Source organism: Lynx rufus, unplaced genomic scaffold (assembly GCF_022079265.1).
Source record: "Lynx rufus isolate CCGP_SWC_20201006 ecotype Redwood Valley unplaced genomic scaffold, mLynRuf1.p SCAF_5, whole genome shotgun sequence".
Lineage (NCBI taxonomy): Eukaryota > Metazoa > Chordata > Mammalia > Carnivora > Felidae > Lynx > Lynx rufus.
In genome coordinates this window covers 68,917,888-68,937,624 of record NW_025814867.1, presented here as the reverse complement: position 1 = coordinate 68,937,624, position 19,737 = coordinate 68,917,888, and the positions used below count along the sequence as shown (strand labels likewise).

The 19,737-nt window shown below is 37.7% G+C and overlaps 1 long non-coding RNA gene and 1 other non-coding gene across 2 annotated transcripts in view; both read left to right on the top strand.

The window, feature by feature from the left end:
• LOC124526593 (uncharacterized) overlaps positions 1 to 19,737 on the top strand; it is a 310,386-nt gene that overhangs the window by 153,323 nt on the left and 137,326 nt on the right. Inside the window, exon 3 of the long non-coding RNA XR_006965700.1 lies at positions 951 to 1,053. This is a non-coding gene — a long non-coding RNA (uncharacterized LOC124526593). The remainder of the gene's footprint in view (positions 1 to 950; positions 1,054 to 19,737) is intronic.
• Positions 10,848 to 10,955, top strand: LOC124527375 (U6 spliceosomal RNA). The gene has a single exon (XR_006965838.1). It is a non-coding gene; the product is annotated as a U6 spliceosomal RNA (small nuclear RNA).

Genomic DNA, 19,737 nt, shown 5'->3' with positions numbered 1-19,737 from the left:
CTCCCTCTCTTTTTTTCCCTCCCCCCTATGCTCATTTGTTTTGTTTCTTAAATTCCACATAGGGGTGAAATCGTATGGTATTTGTCTTTCTCTGATTGACTTATTTCACTTAGCATAATACACTAGCTCCAACCACCTTGTTGCCAATTGCAAGATTATATTCTTTTTTAATGGTGAGTAATATTCCATTGTGTGTGAGTAATATTCCATTTTTTTCATCAGTTGATGAACATTTATTTTTTATTTTTTCATCAGTTGATGGACATTTGGGCTGTTTCCATAATTTGCCTATTGTTGATAATGCTGCTATAAATATCAAAATGCATGCATGTGCCCCTTCGGATAGCATGTTTCTATCCTTTGGGTAGATACCTAGTAGTGCATTTGCTGGGTCATCGGGTAGCTCTGTTTTTAACTTTTTGAGGAGCCTCCATACTGTTTTCCAGAGTGGCTGCGCCAATTTGGATTCTCACCAACAGTGTAAGAGGGTTTCCCTTTCTCTGCATCCTCGTCAACATCTTCTGTTTCCTGTGTTGTTAATTTTAGCCATTTTAACAGGTGTGAGGTCTTATCTCATCCTAGTTTGATTTGTATTTCCCTGATGATGACTGATATTAAGCATCTTTTCATGTGTCTGTGAACCATCTGTATGTCTTCTTCGGAAAAATGTCTATTCATGTCTTCTGTTCATTTCTTAACTGGATTATTTGTTTTTTGGCTGTTAAGTTCGATAAGTTCTTTATATATTTTGTATACTAACCCTTTATCAGATATGTCATTTACAAATATCTTCTTCCATTTGGTATGTTGCTTCTTAGTTTTGTTGATTGTTTCCTTTGTAGTGCAGAAGTTTTTATCTTGAGAAAGTCCTAATGGTTCATTTTTTTAAACATACATTTTAAAAACAAAGTTAAATACATAAAGGCTCATGCTTTCTTTTTCTTCCACAGGAGAATATTATATGGACTTTTTCATTGACCTACTTTTTAAGGAATGTGGAGGAGTGGAAAATGGAGGTTGTTGATTCTGCCTTATGGATGAAATATAGAAAACGTAAGTGATGAGACAATGCTGTGAAATTCATTCTAATTAAAATAGAAGCAGAAGATTATAAAATATAGGGCATGAGAGTTATGACCAACTAGTTTAGCCTTGGATTCTAAAATCTAATATGTGTTAATAAATACGATGAATAGGTGATATGCTACGAATTATTTACCAGGCTCATAGGATTCTGAAGTCTTCAATGTTACAATAAAATTATTATTACTCTGGGTCCAATGTGAGGGTCTTCTGCCATTGACTTACTAAGTGTAGACCCTGGCATTAACTTTTCCTCCAGGTAATAATCTTCTTGGATGGTTATGTCTCTTTTTTATAAGAAATGTGGCCAATAGAACTTTGATCTTGGTATACTTCCATGGTGTAACTTTTAAGAAGACAAATATAACTAACTTATTTGGTATCAAAATTTCAAAATTACTATATTTTGATAGTAATTTTGGTAGGGTCAGACAGGAAGAATACATTTAGTGAGGATATTGGCTTCATGAGGACAAGGATCTTTGCATATTTTATTCAATGGTGTATCTCAATTACTCAGGATAGTGTGAGTACATCATGGATCATTGTTATTGTTTTTATCAGAAACCAGGATGGCATTTTTTATCTTGGGTTCATGCATGAGGATTCTAATCATAATAGCAATGATTCAATATATAGAGTCATAGAATTTCAAGACTACATAGGATGTGATGGGAAAAGATCATATATTGAAATATTTTTATTTTGTGTTAAAGGAAAATAAAGCCCAGAATGGTTAGTAGCTTGGTACAGGTAACTTAAATAGTTAGTGACAGAACTAGTACTAGAACTCAAGACTACTACTAACTCCCCAGTCAGTGCCTGTCCCACATGTTGTGTTATCATTTTTGTTTCCCTCAGAACATAGAATTTAATCACAGATTCTGGTTTTATTTATTTGTTTGGAGAGACAACTCATATATTATGCAATCCACTCTTATAGCCTATCACTTAGTGGTTTTTACTATATTTGAAATTCTGGGCAACCATCTTTACTATTAAATTCCAGAATATTTTCGTCATCCCCAAATAAAATCCCACATCCATTAGCAATTGTTCTCCATTCCCCACAACTGCCGACCACTGACTACCTTTAATCTACTTTCTGTCTCTATTTCTTTTCCTATTCTGAGCATTTCTTATAAATGGAATCATAAAATATGTGGCATTTTAGGTCTGACTCCTATCACTTTATCATGTTTTCAAGGTTCATCCGTATTGTAGTATGTATCAGCACTTCATTTCTCTTTAGGTCTGGATAATATTCCAGTGTATAGATATACCACATTTTGTTTATCTGTTCATTAACTGATGGGCATCTGGGTTGTTTCCACTTTTTGACTATTATGAATAATGTTGCTATGAATATTTATGCACAAGTTTTTGTGTAGTCATATGCTTTAGTTCTTTTTGATATATACATATAGGACTAGAATTTTTTCTTTCTCTCTCTCTCTCTCTCTTTTTAGACAGAGAGCACACACAAGTGGGGGAGAGGGGCAGAGGGAGAGAGAGAGAGAATCTTAAACAGGCTCCATGCTCACTGCAGAGCCCAACACAGGGCTCAATCCCATGACCCTGGGATTATGACCTGAGCCAAAATCAAGAGTCAGATGCACAAATGACTGAACCACCCAGGTGCTCCTAGGACTAGAATTTCTGGTCATGTGGTAACTCTATGTTTAACCATTTGAGGAATTGCTAGAATGTTTTTCAAAGTGGCTATACCAGGGCACCTGGGTAGCTCAGTAGGTTAAGTGTCTGACTCTTGGTTTTGGCTCAGGTTATGATCTCACAGTTTGTGGGGTTGAGCCCCACTTAGGGCTCTGCACTCACAGTATACAGCTTGCTTGGGATACTCTCTTTCCCTCTCTCTCTGCCCCTCCCCCACTCTCTTTCTCTGTCTCAAAATAAATAAACTTTATAAAAAAAAAACAAAGTGACTATACCATTTTATACTCCCACTAGCAACATATTAAGGTTCCAATTTTTCCACATTCTTGCCGTATTTTTCCCATTCTTTTTCTTTTAAGTTTCTTCTTTTTTTTGGATTAGCTTGCTCTTTGCTTCAACTGTTATCAACACCTCGCCAGCTGTGATAGTAAAATACTGCCACTAATTGTTTTTGACAAACCTGGCCAGGAAAAAGGCTATTTTCACTGGGTGAACTTTAAGTAAAAAATGAAGACGTACCTTGTGATTAGGGTTCCCAGGAACTACCAGACCAGTCAAATAACTACAGTTTTTTGAGATGAGGCTATGAAAGAGCTGCAGCCCCATTCTGACTCTTCCTGTGGATATTCAGCTGCTGGTTTACACTGTAATTATGGGCTGTTGATTTTTGTGACTATCAGAGAACTCGGGAGAGGGGGACAGGAATAGGGCAAGTTAAAATGCCACAAAACTCACTGTTCATACCAAAAATCAGCAATTTTCTTGAATAAAGCTTTTCCACGTTATTACAAGGCTTTAGTTAATTTCCAGAGTTCAGAGAAGTTGGTTTTGACAATTTTTACTTTTTCTGGCTTTAAAACATTTTGTTTTAATGCAGAAGCATCCGTTTAACAAATGTAACCATAAAACAAAGTACTATACAGTTTGTGAACATACTTGGCCAAATAATCATGTAATTTTTATACTGAGGAAACTTTTATTATGCTAGATAACACAGTTAAGTGAATACATTTTTAAAATACAGCGTTAGTAGCTATGATAAAGGCACTTACAGGGTACCAGTTGAGCATAGAATAGGGACAGTTAAATGATGTAAGACTGGTGATAGAAGTATAATTAGAATAAAGGGTTCAGGTAGGAGATGACTTTGGCTTTTGTTTGCTAGTGTTTTAGTTGCTTTTTATGAGAGTAGATTTTTGGAGGTCCTTATTCCACCATTCTCATTGACATCATCCCAAACTTGTTTTCTAATTTCCAAGAAATTAAGTCCTGCATGTAGGAAAATAGAGAAAAGGAAAAAACAAAACAGGGAGAAGGGAAAGGGCTTATCTGGGAAATCTGAAAGAAGAAAAATGTGTGCATAATTTGTTTACAGAGGAGACTGAGTACACACTCTTTTATGGATGTATGCCTAAAGGGATGCTAAAAAATACAAATGGCGTATTTTATGAATCTTTAGAAGATTCATACTTGCAGTGCAAATCTTCCTTTAACAGCATGTGTCAAGTGTGTGAAAAGTAAATGCAGTCAAGCCTTTTCTTTCTTTCTTTTCCAGTTTTGTTTTTAGGGAAGAATAAACAATCCAAATAAAAATATTGACCAAGTATAAGCTACACTTCATATGTTAAAATCTAAGCAAATGAAACAAATTGAATTCAAAGCTATGGCTTCAGGACAACATTTTAGGGGAGGGAAATACCCTTAAAATCTGGACTTTGCCAGGGGCGCCTGGGTGGCTCACTCGGTTAAGCATCTGACTTTGGCTCAGGTCATGATCTCCCGGTCTGTGAGTTCAAGCCCTGCATCCGGTTCTGTGGTGACAGCTTAGAGCCTGGAGCCTGCTTCCGATTCTGTGTCTCCCTCTCTCTATGCCCTTCCCCTGCTTATGCTCTATCTCTGTCTCTCTGTCTCTCTCAAAAATAAACAAACATTAAAAAAAAAAGCTAGACTTCGCCAGAATTCATGATTTCCACCTTCTTTCTATATTTGGACTAAGAAGGTCTTCAAATGGTGACAATTTCCAACTTAAATTCCATCTTAGAGCTCAGTTACCACCACTTTAGAAAGTGCTCTAATAAACTAATTCCTACTGGGTTTTTAATTACTGATAATTATAAGATGCAAAACCATTAAAGACATAACCCTTATGTCAGTATACCCTTCTGTGAATCATACAGGAAATTAATTTCAGGGAATATTGCCTTTGATGACATATCTACCCTCTCCCCACCTGTTCTCCTGGGACTATTTGAAATATGTGACAAGCACTGTTGATACTTGTTAGCGTTTTTATCACAGGGTTATCAGAAGAAAACAATTAACAAGACACAGAGCAGTAAAGGTAGCATAGCTAAATAGAAAGAGATGACTTTGAATTTATGTAATTCAGATCTAACACCCACCAGCTGTACAGCTTTTAGGAAATTTCCTAACTCTCTGAAACTATTTCCTTGCCTTTGAATTGGAAATAACACTTACTTCATATGGTTCTAGGAGAAAACTAAATGGTGTATCTTGTACAAAGTGCTAAAGAAAGAACAATTGTTATGGGGGCAGTGGTGGCGAATATGGTCATAGTCAAGGTCATGGTTGCATTCAGGGCCACAAGAAGGCTGAGATTCTGCACGGGCCCAGGGTATGAGAATGTCTTCCACCTCCTTTGCTGAGTTAAGGATCCCATCTTCAAAATCCTCTGCTACTGAGGGCTCAGTTGTGTGGATGTGTGCTTTGCCCATGCCCAGTGTTCTCTAGCAGTCACTGAAAATGCACGTGAGGGAAACTTCCATTCTTTCAAGAGCCTTCAGTTAATCTAGCAACTCTGGAACATTTTCAGTTGAGTTTTTGGAACACTGAATCACATTAAATCCACCATCATTACTCACTTTGGTCCCAATTAACAGGCAGATGGAAGAGACCATAATTGTTTACAGACACACACACACACACACACACACACTTTTTTCCCCTCTCTCTGCAAGCTACTATTTTGATGTATAATGGTAAGAGAACAAGCTGGTCTGAAAGAGTCAGTTCTAATTTTCCTCAGTGTTTCTCTGCCCCCATGCCATCAGCATGGTAGCTATGAGATCACACTATGTCCTGTTAGCGACAAGTTGAGGCCACTTTACCAATGCTATAATTTTAGCAAGGTACAATTAGAATTATATAATAGAAAGGTATTTACATTTTGGCAAATCAATTCTGCTTATATAAATCCTTAAATTAAAGATTTTCTTCTTCAATAAGGACACGTCACACTCATAATTACCTTTGGTTAGGGAGATTTTCCCCATGTTTTTCTGTCATGCATGTGATATTTGGCTTTTTTTTTGCTGCAGAAAGGTTGAGTTTTCAGGATTTGAGGTCTTTACCAAAGATATGGGGGTGGAGATGTATAGGAAGGTATGGTTTGAAGAGATAACTCTTAGTAGGAACTAGGGCAAAAACCAAACAATGTGGGAGTGGCATGAAGGACAGGGCAGATTTTAAGTGAGATGCTCAGTTGTCTGAATTGGGGTACTGGGTGAATTTTTCTGTCCCTCTATTTTTCTGGTATTTCACTGATAGGTACCAATGAAAGAGAAGTAGGTATAGAGATAGTGAAGAGTATAAATTTTGGACACGCCCACGAAATAGGTAGACTATCTCATTAGGTAGAGATCTATTGAGATATAAATGTTTGGGGTACCAGTGTAAATGTGGTATTCAAAGCTCAGGGAGTAGATAAGATATTAAGAAGACTGTGCATGGAAGGGAACTTCAGACAGAACCTGGAAGAACATTAACATTGAAGGAGATAAAAGGCATAAAAGGCAAATGTGAAAGATTCAGAAGAGCAGATGCAGAGGTAGCAAGATAATCAAGAGGGAGTTGTGCCTCGAAAGTCAGGAAGGAAGAAGGTTTCAGGAGAGAGAGGTTAATAGTGACCACTGCTATAGTTTCCTAACTGGTCTCTCTGCCTCTAGTCCCTTCTCCCATGCTCACTAACCTCATTCTGCTGTCCTAAGTCTCTCTCCTAGCACACAAATCTTTTTGCTTTCTTAGACTTGTAGTTATTGGATGTCTATAGCATTCAGACTTTCATATATAAAAGAATTACCTAAGTCTAAATCATCACATAAGCCTAAACTGGCTTATTGAAAATCCAGTCCTGGGCCTCATACCCAGCGGTATGTTTACCTCTGGATGTAATTAGGATGTTTGGAGCTGAGAATATGTTTTTTTAAAAAGGCCCCCAGATGGTTCAGTTGCAAATGGCCTATTGACAGTTTATGAAACAGTGGCCTACAGGACGAAGTTCAAGTTCCCCAGTAAAAGATTCATGGCCTTTTGCCTCTGGCTTCAATCTCCATTTCCCTTCTGACAACTCCCTTCCCCCTTCCCCCAGTTCACCTCCATTGTGGACTCTATTTTCTAACCTTGCCAGACTCACAAGGACAGGTTGGAGTTGGCGGGGAGAAAAGTCCTTTCTGGAAAAGCAACCGGCTTATGCAAAGGGACCAAGGTGAAGGCAACATGGGATGTGAGAAAATAGGGACCAGTCCAGTTTGAATGGTTGTAGATGCATACAGTAACGGGTCTGGAAAGACAAGATGGGGTCAGACTGTGGAAAGCACCAAATGCCAGATTGGGGACTTTAGGATTGTTTTACAGTAAATTGAGATGCTTGGCTTTTTCATGGTTTTGTTCTGTTTGCTTGTTTTTCTTTTTTTATCTGGAAGGTATCGGTACCTTCTTATTATTGAATCTGTCTTTACAGTTGATTTTTTTTTTTTCTGAGTCTGGACTTCATGAGGAGGATTCTAAAAATGAAGACTTGAGTTTTAAGGAAGGAAATTTTAAATTTCTGGAATGATTAGAGAATCTTGAATTATCCAGATTTAAATTTAACCACAGTCACGAGGCAATTAATCATCTTTCCGTTTTCGTAAGCCTGGTTAAGAGGCAGGTAAGCCAGTGTGACTACACTCTTAACCTTTGTGAAAGAAAAAAAAAAAAAAGCAAGATACAGCTCAAGTGGCTGGAGTTCTGACTCTTCACTATAAAACTGAACACCGTGTATTTTTTTCTCCAAGGGAAGATTTCTGCCTAGCTGGGTCCAAGAGAACATACGAGCACCTTATGCTGAACACACACTTAGAGAACTGGATGGGTTTTGCCATCTGCTAAGCCTCACATAGCCTCCAGTTTGAAGTTGCAACGATGTCAGAAGCTGATTTAAGCAGCTTACATATGTTGCACTGCAGGAAAAACATTGGACGTTGGGGACTCTGAAAAACAATGCTAAGCATTTGGGGTCCATAAATGTTTTGTGTTTGTGACAAAATATGCCCAGTAGCCATAGGGCAACACTGTTTCCCCCCTTAAATTTGAATGTCGGTTTTTATCCTTTGCTTTAGCAAAAGTATATTCACATTATCTTGTGTATTTGCTGTATTTGCTGGAACCATGATCATCATTCATTGCAGCAGGTATGGTGATTTTAGTTAATCACAACTTTCTTTTGTTGCTTAAAGTTTAACAGAAGATGCTAGTACTATGGCATGGTTTGGAAAATTATTCTATGGATTTTCCATTATTGATAACGTTTTTGGAAATCTAGTTGCATAATGAATGAACAAATTTATAGTAACTGACCGTTAAAATTCTTTAAGGGTTCCACATGCACACCAGACATTGTGCAAATCACTCAACTTGTCCTCCAAGGTTCTATGGTGTGACTGTACTTACCTTCCTAGCATTATGTCCCCCTCCTTCTTATGCTTTCCTATCCAGTGAATCTGTACCACTGTAATTCTCCAAACACATTATGTTGTTTAAAATCTCTAACTGCATCTCTTAATGCATTTTTTTATTCTATATTTCCTTTCCTTCTTTTTGTGCTTCTCCCCATCCACTCTCCCTGTTGATAATTTACCTATTAGTAATGACCAGTTCAAGTTCCCTTTTTCTGTGGAATCTTCTATAATAACCTGTTACGATATCCTTATAGTAGCATGATCTGCCTTGTATCATAGTTATACATACGTAGCGTGATCTGCCTTGTATCATAGTTATAAAAGAAACACATTCAAGCTCTGCTTTTAATGGGTCATCCCTTTCTCTATCATACAATAAGAGTCCATGTTCTCGTCACGTGCCTTTCAAATCCCCCTCATGTGAGCCTTGGGAAATTATGAAAATTTCTAAGTCATGAGTATCAGCAGTTACAGTAAGGGAGGATACTATTTTTCCATTATTTTCCAGCCTTTAAGAAATGAGATTTCCTATTTAAATTCAAAGTTTGGAATTCCCTTAGCATAGTAGTAGATCTAGACGCTTTTATACACAGGAAAACAACTGGCTAGTGGTGGGTATTGGCTGAACTTTTAGAGAGATGTGAACTCTTCAAGGATCCACTCAACCCTTCATGGTCATGGTGCCTCTAGGAATACAGTTGTGATTTTCAGGCTTATGCATTTCCCACATTCATTCTTCTTGTTCCTAGACACACTGTCCTCCGAATTTCTCTGGATTTCTCTGCTGGTATCCTTTTATCATCTCATAAATGCTACCCCATGTTCCTGAAGGTATTTGTGTATTCCTCTTATCCTCTGTGTGGACATGGATCCTTCCTGTGATTCCTCAAAGTGCAAATAACATCAGACTGCAGTGTTTTGACAAAGCTTTCCTGTAGTATGGAGTAGGAAACTCTAAATACAGATATCTGACACCATGGTTCTTGGAGTCTGTTTTCTATGCCCCTTTCTAAAACCAGCCTTTTACCTGGGCCTGCCAACAGCTTATTCATCGTGTACTGGGGAACCTTCTTTCTCTTTTCTTTCTGTATCCCATCTCAAACAAAGGTAGCAAAAAAAAAAAAAAAAAAACCAGTTGGCAGAATAACCTCTATAGAATTGTATACTTCTCCCAGTGAAGTGGGTTTTTACATTATGAGATGGAATGCGTTAACATTTCTTTCTCAAGTGAGGGATTGCCCTAGAACAATGGGCCACTGCTTGTGTTACTAACGAATAAAACTACATTAAGGTGGTAAACAAGGATCTAACAGGTTCTCCAAGGTCAAATTTTAGCTTTTGCTTTTGAAATATAGCAGTTTCTTAGAATAAGTGTCATAAAGGTAGGTTTACCCCAATGGGTGGAAACTGAATATTTTATCACTGACATTGTTTAGAATTGCCACTGCATGGTGATAATTTAAAAAGCAGACTTCTTTAAATTGATTTGATTACTGTTTTTAAATATTCTACAGACAATACACCCTCTTATTGCCTGCACAGGGAGAATAGTGGGATGGCAAGTGGGGGGACTATTCCCCTTACCGCCCCCTCCCTGCCACTTTTTGGAATCTCCCCAAATGGCAACTCTCTTTTGTTTAATAGCTTAAAGAACCAGGTTCCATCTATAGAATCACCAGAGAAAGTGCTGGCAGCATTTTGGGGGTAAAAGGGAATGACTAAATATTTGCTTATATACGTTCCTGATTTCTAGGAACATATGTTTTGTTCCTTCAAGACGAAAACTTTTATTCAACTGAATGTCTGTGCAGTGTTCCATCTAGAAAGCATCTGGCCAAAATGGGGTGCTCAAAGAGTGTGCTATTGAGTTTTGTCTCAAATTTTCTTAGGTAGTCTCCTGCACATCTAGTGTACTAGTTTCTGTTAACAAAGTGTAAAATAGACAGATTTGGAATAGAGACTGTGAATCAGAACACTCGTTTGGGCTACCTTTCTTGCCCAGGGCCAAGGAGGGCAAAGGTTTCACATTGAATATAACAACAAAAAGAAAGTTTGGAAACAGACCACCTGGGTTTGACCCTGTCTGTACCACTGTCAGCTGTGAAATTGGGCAGGTTATTTAGTTCTCCATGTCCTAATTTTCTTATCCGCAAGCTGGAGAGAAGAACACTATTTTTTTAAATTGGAGTTGTCATGCAGATTAAATGAGGTAAGTCAAGCACAGCAGTCTGCAGGATGTGGGGACCAGGGATGATCGTGCACTGTTTGTGGGTGTGAAGTCTGGCGAGAACCAGCTCAGAGAGAAAACTGGCGGCACTTAACCGGATTAAGTAATAAAAGCACACATACGGAGTGCTCGATTCAGCAGCACATATACTAAAATTGGAACAATACAGAGAAGACTAGCATGGCCCGTGCACAAGGAGGGGACACACACACACACACACACACACACACACACACACACAATAACTTAGTGATTCCATTCCTAGGAATAGAGCCCAGAGAGATGCTTACCCAGCACCAAAGGACAAGTGTCTTCAATTAAGTAGGGATGGAAACTAACATTAATGAAGTTTCTACCATGTGCCAGACACTCTACATAGGTTGTTTCATTCAATCCTCAAGGCACCCTTAACAAAATTATTTTATCTGTCTAACAATTGGGAGAAATCATTCTCAGTGAGGTTCCATAACCTGGCGAGGACACTGTGCTAATAATGGGCAAAGTTGGGATTCAAACTCAGGTGTAAGTTTCACTCCATTCCAGTATCTCATGCAGAGTCTGAAAAGGTTAATGATATCTCTTTTGTTTCCCCCATAGATTATTGTACGGATGAGTTCATATACTCTATCATGTGATTTTCCAACTTTGTCTCCCTGTCATCTTTTCTTCTATTTTTACATATTATCTCTCTTTCATCCCATCATCCCCCCCATTCTTTATAATCTATGCTTTTTTTCTCATTTCACTGAATATCTTCAATGTTATATATATATATATATATATATATATATATATATATATATCCCTCAGATTAAAGGATAAGAAAAATTCAGTTGTACCAAATAATAGTTACAAATTAAAGAGATTGGAACATGAGCTACTATTTAAAACAGAACAGATCAACTGCCTTTTCAGATGTCAGCCAGGTCAAACAATTCGTTTCCTTCTTTTTTAAAGTGGACTCAGCTGAATAAAGTGTTCTGGTTTTTAATGAGAGGGCTTTAGGACAAGGTCCAAGTTCACCAATTCCTGTTCTATCCATACATTTTCTCACTAACTTTCTTGAAGAATAAACTGTGTGTCTTTAACTTTCAAAATTGAATTTAAATTTTTGCTGGTTAAATAATTCCCACTCTCAGGTAAAGGACATCTGTCATATAGCCACATGTTTTACTGATGGATTGGTCAGTCTATATTGAGTTCCTAGGTGACATTAACTTTCCAAACATTAATTTATCATATATGATCTGATGATGATTTAGTGTTGCAAGAGTCCTGTGACTGCTTACAAACACACATACACACAAACAAACACCCCATATTTGGGCATAACTAGTTGCATAAAGATGAATTTGACATTTCATAACTTGCAGGTTATGATACAAGGGAGCACAGAAAGTGGTTCACAATGAGTTTCATTATGAAAGAATAATGCTCTGGCCAAAATAAAAGAGGGATGGATTAATAACAAATGCTCTTCATCTGTATTTGGTGCTGGGCTCTGTGAATTATTTATGTTTCTGGGCAAGGCCTGGGAAGTATTTCAATGAGGCCTAATTTGTCAAGGTTACTTCTACTTTACCATATTTTTCCTAACTATATCTTTCTGGATAGTACCACACATAAATATTTTCATTGTGTTGTGCATTTATTTGCAATATTGATGGCACTGTAAAATGTGGGATATTAGCACCTCTTTAACCAATGTCAGGCAAGAATTAAGATCGGAAACACCAGTGTCTTCCTTTTAGAAATATGGAGGTTAACTTTGATTATTATTCAGCTTTTGTGGCTGATGAGCCAGCTATAAGTCATACTGTGGAAAATTTATTGTCTAGAAATCATGCTACTGAATATTTTATCTTACTGGAAATGTGCTATAAAGGGGCTGCATCTTTAATCAAGTACATGGCGATGTTGCAATCTCTTGGTTGCACTGTCACATTAAAAAGTCGAGGTTAAGCAAAACTAAAGGCCCGGCTTTTGGGGCGAGCAGTGGTTGTGGATGTGTAGGTAGACACTATGTCTCTGGGAAGTTGTTTGATTTTGCCTTTTATTTCAAATCTCTAAATACGTTGAAAAGGAAGATTTTGACTCATTGTAATGTTCAGGTCCCAGTTACAACAGGTCGAGAAGTATGAGTTGTACAATAGTTGGGAAGGAAATAAAGAGGGGAATCAAATATTGTCTACTCGGGTGTTTTCAGTTTCTATCTCTGATATACGTTCAAAATCTCCCAGAAAATCTGAGGAAGTTTCCTGTTCATGGAGGAATGACTATTTTAACGGCAGAGATGAAGCTCGCAATTTGTATGTGGAGGTGCTCATGCGTGCACTTGTTCTAAACACCTGCTTGCAGGAGGGTGCCTCATCCCCTCCCCTCTGCCACCCCACACGTGGATGCTCGTGGGCTTTTGTTGTCATGTTGGGTTTTGTTTTGTTTAGATATTGAAAAGAGGAAATGATTGTTTGTTGTTGGCTCTGACTCTCAGTTCAAATCTTGTGATTATTGGACACACTATCCTGTTGCTTTTATTCCTTTTCAGTGACTAGAAAACATAAGAAAGGGATTCTAAAGGAGGTTTCAGAATAATGGCCGGATCTGAAAAGACTCTAGCTGGGAAAAGACCCATAGGGGGGTTAAAAATACCACTGAAATATTACCAAACCAGCATCAAGCTCGTCTTGACCTTGTTTAGTTACTTTTAATGTCCATCTTTCTGTTCTTTTATAATTTTCCCCCAAAGCTTAATTCCCCTTTACAAACCTTTTTTCCTGCCCCCCTCATAAACGGGGAGTCTAACTGCTTGTTACACAAGATTTAAAGCCACTTTACTGAGCCTTACAGTTAGATCATTCCAAATAATTGATATGTAAACCAGTGCTGTTCAACAGAACCTTTTTGGTGATGGAAATATTCTTTACTGTGCTGTCTGATGCAGTAACCACTAAACACGTGTTGCAGTTAGGCACTTGACATGTGGTCAGAGTGCCTGTGAAACTCATTTTCAATTTAAATTTAAAGACTTGTATATGCTTACCGGCTACCAGGTTGAAACAGTGCAGTTATATGCATATATGCAGTAGTTGACACTCGTTTCTCGAGCAAGTTCAACGATATTCATTTCAAAATATTTTTCTACTTAAGACGCCATGTCTTATTGAGTAATCTCAACACGGTACATTTGTGTTTGTTGGTGTTGGGAGAAGTGGGTAGTAGAAGCGGAGATAGAGACAATTACATTTTTATGTTTATTTATATTATAATCAGAAAAAGCTCAAGCTCTTTTATAGGAAGTATATTTTACTATTAAGAATTTGGAGATTTATTTTAAAGGAAGCCAGGTGATGTGCTACTTTAGAACTAAGAGGACTTAAAGTAACACTCTACTTGTCCAGCAGACAGTGTTCCGTTAACTTCGCTTATAAGAAGGGAAGCTAAGAAGTCAGAAATAATGAAATAGGCTTCTGAGTGGCCTCTGGAAAGTACTGTGTGGTGCAGATGTTGCCGACAACTTTAATTCCCTATGTTCTTTTACACATGTGCACCTCGCTCAGTCTCACTAGACTACACCTTTCCTGTTACAAAAAGTGGAGTTTTCCATCCTGCTCTTTGACTTGATTGTCTTTCTCTTTGCTTCTTTCTCTGTCTGCTGAAATCTCATCTACCTTCGAGAGTCAAGCCCATGCTCTTTGTATTTGGACCCTGGGCTTCTGCTTCTTAAACATTCTGCCTGGGAGTTCTTTCTCTGCAGCTAACAACCTAATAAAACATGAATGGACCCAAAAGGGAGGAGGCTGTACAGGTTTAAAGTCCACTAGAGGGGCGCCTGGGTGGCGCAGTCGGTTAAGCGTCCGACTTCAGCCAGGTCACGATCTCGCGGTCCGGGAGTTCGAGCCCCGCGTCAGGCTCTGGGCTGATGGCTCAGAGCCTGGAGCCTGTTTCCCATTCTGTGTCTCCCTCTCTCTCTGCCCCTCCCCCGTTCATGCTCTGTCTCTCTCTGTCGCAAAAATAAATAAACGTTGAAAAAAAAAAAAAAAAAAAAATTTAAAAAAAAAAATAAAGTCCACTAGAAAGTTTACTGCTGCTCAAAAACTGCTTTCCAATTAGAAGCATTATTTTCCTTGACTGACAGGAGTTAGAAAGTATAATGCACATGGAGACACTAGGATGATCAGGTTTCACAGAGTCCTTGACTCTTCTCATCTTTTTCCACTCCTGTTTCTAGTATTTACAGTTTATTAATTGGCCTCCTCTTTTGGAGTATGATAATGTGTTTTCTTCTCTTATTCACAAAAACATTTGACTGTCTGATCTTCATTGGTCTCAATATCTGGTTTCAAATATCTAGATAGAAAGCATTTTCCATAACAAATTTATATTCTTCCATTTGTTCTCTACTGCTTTCAAGGGGACCAGCTTGCAGCATTTTTCCCCATTAATACTGTACTTACGTTATAAGAGTTAGCCAACATTCTCTAGTTTCCTTAAATTTTGATCTCTTGTCCTCAGTTGCTCTAGATTTGAGAGCATTTAATCTGCACTCAAAAGACAAGCAGTGATAGTTTAACCAACTGTTTTGCTGTTATGGAGCAAGGACTGCCATCTGCTCTGCTCAGGATCTTGGAATTTTCACTCTTCTCCCACTTGACCAGACTCAGGTCTGTCACTTGCAACAACTCATCCCTGAAAGTGTATGTATGAATTAGGATTATTTGGATTTCTGGTGACAACATCTCAGATAGACTCAGTTTAAGGAAAAGATGAGATTTATTCAAAATATACTGGACTGTTTTATAGAGCTATAATGTTACAGGAGGAAGCATCACAAAGCAGTTAGGCTGCATTAACAAATGAATCCCTGGACTTAATTGCCTTTAGAAATCTCTCTGCCATTGTGGTGTCATTCTTAATTACTGCCTAGATGTATTCTCCACTGTGGGAAATATGGCCAACAACCACCCACCTTGGAAGGACTCTGGTTTGTCTAACATGGGTCCACCCATCTCTAGATCATTCAGCTGTAGCCAAGAAGGCAGGGTCATGTCTGATAATATGCTATCTTCATAGCAATTATAGGACTGTTGGAGGTGGGGCAGGGACATATTTTCCAAAATACCAGGGTTACTAGGTGGTAAATGTCCCCCTTTTAATTAAATTCATATTTATTTATTTTGAGAGAGAGAGAAAGGCAGAGAGGGAGGGAGAGAGAGAATCCCAAGCAGGCTCCATGGTGTCAGTACAGAGCCTGATATGGGGCTCCATCCCATGAACCATGAGATCATGACCTGAGCCAAAATCAAGGTTCAGATGCTTAACTGACTGAGCCACTTAGGTGCCCCCCAACATGCCCTTTTTAGCTCATTTTTTACTCCCTTTTCTCACCCCTACTGACTTCCAAGTCCAGCTCAAAATACCACTATAACCACAATATTAACCCTTTAATAATGCTTCCTAGATGTGTGAGAGGGATATACTTTAAACTGATTTAAGTTAAAATCCCAGACAGAGCATTTACTTACTGCTACTTACTACTCTGTGACCTTGGCCTCATTTTCCTCACCAGTGACAATGAAGGGATGGAAAGTAAATTGGGACTAGACTGTAGAACTTTAAAACTCATCTAGCTAAGGAAAGTTTGTATAATTTTTTGAACAAGAAGTGCCAAGTAGTATATTAGGAATTGTAATTTGGCAGCTGGTGTGGATCAGGAAATTTATAGCCATAGTCAGTGGTTGTGAAGATGATCAGGGCACTGCTTTAGCACAGGAAGATCTAATCAGATAAGAGTGAAGACCCAGGGGATATAGGAAGTCATTCAGTCTTGACAATAGGCTGATGGTCAGCTGGTTGCCTTTTGGCCTTATTTCTTAGCATTCATATGCTCTTTCTCCCTCCACATACTATACTGAATTTCTGCTTTTTGTTCACCAAACCAGTTTTTAGTCTTAACTTCAGAGATTTTGCATGATTTTCTGTTTATCTAGTGACTTAGGCTTATTCTTTGAATCTTAAACTAGAATCTTTAGTGAGTGAGACAAAGCTGAAAAAAATTGTGAATAGAAAAAAAGGAAATATGTTTTTTTTAGACTTTTATTTTTTAGGGAAAAAAGGAAATGTCTTAAACAACAGATTATTAGAAAACTAGAAGAGAAAAATAAAATCCAATCCAGTGAATATTTCTTTTATTATCTACTGTTTTCAAGATTGTTTTAGACAAAACAAATGTAAAATTTCTGGATTTGGAAACTGAAATCAAGTGGGATACAGATTAAGGAATTTGGCTAGTTGTTCTTACTTTGTTTAGATGGCAATACATCTGACATTCAGGATGCTTACTGGGCAATAGGCAAAATAATAAAATATTGCTATCCTAAACTTAAAGGAAACAAATCAGATACCATCTTGCGTTAGATTTTAGCATAATCTCTAACATCTGTCAAAGATTTAGAAATAATTATAGGGGAAAATCTTTACACCGGGGACATGCTATTTCATTAGCTTAATATTGTTCTCTGAATTAAGAGAAGAACTTGAGTATTTGATTTCAGTGATTGCACTTTTTTAAAAAAAAACTTTTAATTCCACTATAGTTAACATACAATGTTGTATTAGTTTCAGGACTACACATTTTGACCAAGCTCATTAAGAGCATGATCTAAGAACTAGAGAATTAGGGGTCAGACTTTGAGGATGCCCTCCAGGGGGCAGTGGTGTAAACTTCATCACCATGTGTATTCCTTGCACCCTGCCTTCTGCCATCAGTTATGTGGAGTTAAGGGTAAATAGCCCAGCATCACACACAAAAGAAGATAGTGGGTTCTCAACTCTGGCTACATCTTAGAATCACTTGGGAAGCTTTAAAACAAATGTAGATGACAGATCCCACCCTAAACCAATTCAATTAGAATCTCTAGGGTCACACATGGGCATGGCTGTTTTTAAAATGCTCCCTGGTTGATCCTAATGTGCAGCTTATGTTGAGAATCACTGATGGAAGAGATGAAAAAAAAAACACAAATCTTCTAGTCTAGCAATCAAGAGTCTTGAATTATTATTCGGACAGGCAGTATAGTACAACTATTTTATATAGCTATTTCCTTAGTTGTAAATGAAGAAATGAGACTAGAAGATCTTATGGATTTTTCTAGCTCTACAAGTCTTTAGATGTACTCCTGAAAATTTGTATATTAATAAGATGTTATGTAAATAGACTCAGTATAGTTAAACAAATTCTACAATGAATCCTCCAGTAATGCAAATCTATATGATGCATATAGTAATGTAATATAGTTTGTATATAATTCAGTAGAGATCCCATTCAGAAATCAAACCATTCAATGTTTCCCTCCTGGAGATACTTCAACAAATGAAAAAGAAAGATTTCACCTAGCAGACTAGGCTCTCCCTGGCTGTCATCATTATCTAGAGAAGATTTTTGTCGGTTCTTACAACTTTCCTTCAGTCAGTGTTTCTCAGTGACTATTAATTCCTTAGTGTTTTTCTTGGAATGTTTAAGATGTCTTTGCATGAGCTTGCTAGCCACCTGAACAATGTTGCACTTGTCAAAGGCCAGGAGACCTTTAAAATAATTTACCCATTCTTTTCATAATTTTAACCAACAGGATCATCAATGGATTTAGCACAGGTTTCTTACCCTTGCCGGTGGGCATGACTTCAAAGAGTGAAGTAGTGGACAGAATTACTGCTTTATGCGAAATGTTATTTCTGTCTCATACTCTCACTTTGTCATAACTGATTTCTGATTTAAGCAACCACATTGTATTGTTCACATTTTCTAGAAGAAGAAAGTAAGAGTCTGAGAGCTTTGTAATTTTCCTAGGTTTCACAGCAAGTGTAATAGGAGATTGATATCAGGACTCTTCCACTCCAACCTCATTAGTTTTGTGTGAGCCCCCTAAGTGGTAAATGAAGTGTGTGTTCATAAACATTTACGAAAAATAATTTGTGTGCATGGAGTCATGGGTTATAGAAATGGAATGAGATTAAGTTAATCAGGATTTGTCTTAAGAGGGGAGAACGTAAAGGTTTTTGGTAACATGATTTGATCATTGCTCAGAATAGAAGCTGAGATCTGAGAAGGAAGGGGCTGAGATCTGGGTGGAGCTATACTTCTGGGTAAGAGGGAGCTTTTGCTTGTTATTCCTGAGGGGGAGGGGGAGATTAGAGATGATGAGAGAGACTGGGTACAGCCTGGAGAGAGCAGAGACCATGACCTCCCTCAAACCCAGTCAAGCTAACAAGTCCTGAATATGTAAGAAAAGTGAATTTATGTGGAAACTAGTAAAGAATCTTGATTCTTCATCTAGAGAGTCCCAGCACAACTCGAGTTGTATGAAGGAGACTCTATGGTGTAGAGATGCATAAAGAAGAAATCAGCCAAATTCCCGCAGCTCAAAGCATGGAATTGGGTTCAGGATAAATTTAAAGAGATGTCTGCAGGGCTGCAAGTGAGGGTGGGAGAAGGAACAGTCAATAGCCGACATGTGTTATCCCAGAATGAATAGGATATGCCCCACTATCCTCAGTGAAAAATATGAGACTGGGTAATTTTAAAGACAACAGCATCATGAAAATCATTTACTTATACTCTATTAAAAAGTAATTGCCAATGGCAGAATAGCCCAGAATATTTCAAGATATATAAAGGATTATTAAAATAGAAAAGTTTAGAAGTGTAGTAAGTACTGGTGACATCCTATATTATTTCCTTACACAGAGGTGCTGAGGTAAGAATGATGGAGGTCAACATTTGTATGATTATAAAAGATTTAAAGTTCAAGGATTTAATTAGATCACTTCTTTTTCCTCTTAGACATAGTATTTCACCATGGTAGGCTTATGAGATTGCGTGTGTGTGTGTGTTTTCAATTGAATTCACCTAATTTTCTAACTTGAAATTAATTTTTCTCAGTGTAAAATTGATGAAATGAGCTTTGTTACATTCATTATATTTGAAATAACTACTGTGGCCTGCTTTATTATTTTTGGTGA